This window comes from Montipora capricornis, chromosome 6 (genome assembly GCF_036669925.1).
Source record: "Montipora capricornis isolate CH-2021 chromosome 6, ASM3666992v2, whole genome shotgun sequence".
Classification (NCBI taxonomy): domain Eukaryota; kingdom Metazoa; phylum Cnidaria; class Anthozoa; order Scleractinia; family Acroporidae; genus Montipora; species Montipora capricornis.
The window spans coordinates 14344406-14349405 of NC_090888.1; the positions used below are offsets into that span (position 1 = coordinate 14344406).

Here is a 5000-nt window from a genome sequence, read left to right on the forward strand (position 1 = left end):
AGTGACTTCTCATATGCAACTCCTCGATGTCTGAGACCTGAGTACTGTAGCGTAGCGGGAACTATGAGAGGACGTTCATGCATAGACAACAAAGTTGATTCATTGCGGGTACCGCGGACAGTCTGGCCCCAAAAGCAGCCTTCATGCAAGAAACGATGATAACATAACAGTAGAAATAAAAGCAAAGACAAAAAGGCACAAATGAATAAAAGGAACGACATTGATGAATTTCTGATTTTTTGGCCATTTTCTGTATCTTGGCGAATCCAGTCCAGATAGACAGACAAAGAGCAAAAACGCTATGCGATGCTGATTCTTAAGTTACACGTTTAAAATTTACTTCTACTGAAAGGTATACTATGAAGGAAAAGTAATAATGCCAAAGTACAGCAGTTAATGTTTAGTTACCAAGAGGTGAAGCGAGTAAGCAGTTACAATGAGGCGGGTTCCGCAAGCGACCTACTGTACTATATGCTGTACCAAGCTGGCTCCGGGAATGAATCGAAAATTTCCCCAGAGCATGCCTGGGTCATCGCCTCGATCATTGACTCTGACAAGAATTCATATTCAAATGAAAGTCGCAAGAGGGAAATCGAGAGGCGTACTTTACACGTACCAACATGCGTGCTGAAACCGTTTTATCTTCTTGTCGGTAGTCCAAGCGTCAGACCATTTAAATTGTTGTCTAATGACTCAAAAGCTTCACTGCGGGATTGCGAGGACTGCTTCAAACAAAAAGCAAACAAACAAAAAAGAACATGAATGAAGAAATGATTCCTTGGTTATGTGAGAGCACGTGTGTTAGTCCGGAAAATATCTTAACTTAAAAAGTCCCTTGCTATCACATTGGCAAGGCAACGTGCGCTTTTCAGTTGCTTGGACAAACAAACAACCACTCGAAAAAAGAAATCAAACAACAAACAAACAAACAGAGCAATTACAAAGAAATTTTAAAAGAATGGGCTTCACCTCGTAATTCAAATTCTTTATCTCTGATTCACTACTATGACATTTTGTTTCTGCTGGCCAGGGTTGGTTTAGACTGGTACAAGGATCTGAAACAGGTTACGAATATTTCGATTGTTACTTGTAATTACCTTATGACAAATCAAATGACGTTTGCATGTAATTTATAGCGTCGATGTCGAGAACGTCATAAGACATTAGGTTAATCTCAGCACTTAAAGTTTTGAGTCTGTCAGAAAGCTAGACGATCTTAGTTCTTTAACAGGGAACCACTCAGGGGCGAAATCAACATCTTGGTCCACTAAGAAAATATGTCCCCTTAAAGGGGTAGTATCATGGATTGTTAGCAGAAATCTGGAAAGCAAGGCCAAATTTACTTCAAAACGGCTATTTTAGCTGACAGAAACCATTCTTAAGTGTTTTTGACTACGCGCAGCCAAGATTAAAATGAATGCCAACACAACGGGACACATCAGGCTCAAGTCACTGTCAGCAAACATATCTTGGGGCATGAGGTTTGAAGAGTGCCGTCCAAGGTTGTGGACAGCGGTTGGATCAGGATGAGTTTCGACCAATGGCAGAGGTATCTTTTCCCTTACTCGTCAGACCGCTGCTAGCAGGGAAACTTTGAAAATCAGAACTGACCAAATCGAACGAACGCAGTTTTGTTAAGCACTGGCATAAGGAATGTGAGGCCCTCTGTTTGGTCTATGTGGTCAAGTGAAACGTAGACTTTTGAAAATGTGTGAAAACGTTTGAAAACGACGTCCCGCGAAATCCCGTTTAAAGAGTGTGTAAAGTGTGTGAAAACGTAACGCAAACCCAATTCCGGGTTTAAAATAATTCGCTTCGCTCTCGCTGACATGTAAACGGAGAATTTCGAAATCGCATTTGTGTGACTGCTAACTCCAATATACCTTCTCTTCTTTCTCTTTCTCCGCGCCCTTGAGTAAGAAAATAAGGAGAATAAAAACACGCTTGCTTCAAGACACCAGCAAAGTAGCAACGCCGCAAATCTCCATTTAACGTCTACTTTCCACCAGAACGCCTCCCTGAAACATGGTAAAAAGGTTTGTCTCAGTATGCATTAATAAGACCTAGTGGTTTGTATTTCGTCGTCGTCACCAACGATTGATGCCGTGTTCACACCAAGTGAACTAAACCAGCTGAGCAACAAAATCATCCTTTGACCAAACTGTGTCTTTCCTTCTTGCTTTGTTTAAATACATACACTTTTCATTCATCCATGCGGCTTTGCATGACGCATACTAAAAGCTCTTGCACGGAACTACATGTACTGAATCTAAAATATCTTCATGCTGCATCAAGAAAATATTAACATATACTAATTTGAGTAACTGTTGAATGTCGAATGGTACAGTTTTGCCGAAAAGGTCTACGATGGCGAACAGAGAGTTGGTTGTTTCTATTCGGATCCGTGTTTTCCTTGAGTAGTTTTAGAAGTTCTTGAAGAGTCTCTTCTTCATCCAACTATTCAAGAAGAGTAAGACCGCCGAGTAAGACTTATTCACGCTCTTGCCCCGGGGGCACCGTCTTCAAGCGCTTTCCTCTGACATTTCAATCAAATAAGTAAGTCATCAAGAACCTAAGCGATACAAAAATATAACGACGTTTCGATGACTCCATGTCAACAATGACGACATAGAGTCATTGAAACGTCGTTCTATTTTTACATCGCTTATATTTATTCTAAAGTGCTTCATAAAACCTTTTATCATCATCAAGAACGCCTTGGTTTATTTACGACCTGTTCAATTTGGTCATAGCGCGGTGTGTCTGCTACAAAGTAAAACCCTGTGCAAGTAAACAACTTTATGGAGTGATAAATTTCTTGAAGTGAACGGGATAGAAGACATAGTCAACTTTCAAGTATTCTCGGTTTTCCATGACGTCACGGCCACCATGTTGGTTTCTCCAAATAAAGAAACGGCGGCAATGTTGGTGTCCCGACCCAATCCTCCGGGAATTGAACTCTATTACTGTGCAATCGCTTTCTTTTGTTTTCCTTGAGATCACGTGCGTGAAAACCAAGAATTGTTTTGTCTTCGGTTGCTCATAAAGTTGGTATCAAAGTAGATAATACCCACGGTCAATGTTATGTGTTCGAAGCCCGATAAAGATAATCCTGGATGAATGGAAACTTGAATTGCGGTTTATTTGTTGAACAGCAACAAAAAGTTTCCACAAGATTTTACGGTCTTCAGTTTAAAAAAAATCCTGTTTTCCTTCATCTTAAAGTTACATTGTTACGGATTTTTGACAGGCAATCTTCACAGGTCGGTTGGAATTTTTTCCCTGATTAGTTAACAATTACTCCATGGCCACGGTTGGACATGAGATGGTAAATAGTCAACTAGGTGCATAGCGCCAAGTTGCCTATAATCATCTCATACCCAACAAGCACGAGTGGAATGATTGTTTTATTTAGAACTGCTCACAAATTATGGAGAAATCTTCCCTACTTTATTTCGTAAGTACAAAAAAAACTGATGCATGCGTACAGTTACTGATATTTGAAGTGCATGGTGAAATAGCTCGTATACCATCATGTCTAAGCCAATCAAAACACTAGAATTGCATTATCCAATAATCTGTATAGGAAATCGCACAATTCGTGATTAATAGGTAAGAGTGATTTTGAAAGTTCTCAAAATTGCACAAGCCTTTAAGCTAGTGCAATTTGAGAACTTTTAAAATCACGAGTACCTATTAATCACAACTTGTACGAGAAGGTCGTGCGATTTTTTATCTATAGTATACTCAACAAAATTACGATCAACCAATCAGAACGCGGTAACGGTGAGCTTTGTATATATCTTGTCCGATCCGTTCGTGTTTACTTCAGAACCCTTCCACTCTTACGTCCAACGTCGGAAATCTTCGAAAGACTTCGGTTGAACCTCGGACACATGCTTAATTCTTAGAGTCAACTTCGGAGATCCACGGACGTCTTCGCGAGGACTTCGGAAATCTTTGGGAAAGTTCGGATTCGGATGCTTTATGGTCGCCTTCCGAAGTCTGTTGATTTCGGAAAACTTTGTGTCAACGTCGCAAAGGAAAGTAATTGGTACTCCTGGTGAGTACAATTTGGGATTAATTGTACTCCTCTCGTCCACTCAGAATCCAGTAACTTTGTTAAGTATACTATGGAGTTTTTAATAATCAGTGTTAATGAGGTTTTGAACAACTGACCATGGGGTGAAATGCATACTGCGTTTTACAACCCGAATCGGATAAACACAATCAAAGCCAATTTAGTCATTCAATAAATGAATATTTATCCAGTGGACAGCGTTATCCATCCCTGTTCGTCAACTAAGGCCAGAAGTGAAACCTACCAGCATCTCAAAATGGAAAGGGAAAGCCACGACAGCAAAATCATCACACTAACTCTGTAAAATCAAACCCACATAAACAAAATCAGAGATTGAAGACTTAACAAAGCACAATGGTAATGTTCATTTGTCAATAGGACTGGCAAAGTGGTTTTTATCCCGGAAGTGATTTTCCGCCGGTTCTGGCTTCATATGTGGGTTGAGTTTGCGGGTTGTCTACTCGGCTCTGACGCTTTTTTTTTTTTTTTGCGAAGTACTTCAGCTTTCCCTTTATAATTAACTGAAACCAACATCTAATTCCATACCATCTGGCTCAATTCATTTAATTTGATTTGATCAACAGTTTTCCACTTGGTTCAGCCACACAGCTTCAGCCTTTATTCAAATAATTGTTATTGTTATTGTTAATTAACATAAAAATATTTGATTTTTCATGTATGTGTCAACCACTGGGTTTCCCGACCGGTTGGCCGTCTACCGTGCGGGAGGCCGCTGGATCGAAGCATGGCCGGACCAACCCACCGGGTCTTGCAAAAACTGAGGAAAAAGTCTCATAACAGTGCATCTGCAAACGGCTACACTTTCATAAAAGGGATCCTCACACTTAATTGGACAATTTGAGCAATTGTTATTTTTTAGACATCAGCCTGGGGCCCGTTTCTCGAAAGTCCCGGGAAA

General features: G+C 40.2%; 1 protein-coding gene across 1 annotated transcript in view; it reads left to right on the plus strand.

The window, feature by feature from the left end:
* The window catches only part of LOC138050903 (uncharacterized), a 261256-nt gene that overhangs the window by 92498 nt on the left and 163758 nt on the right, over positions 1-5000 (plus strand). The gene's annotated exons all lie outside the window — the stretch shown is intronic.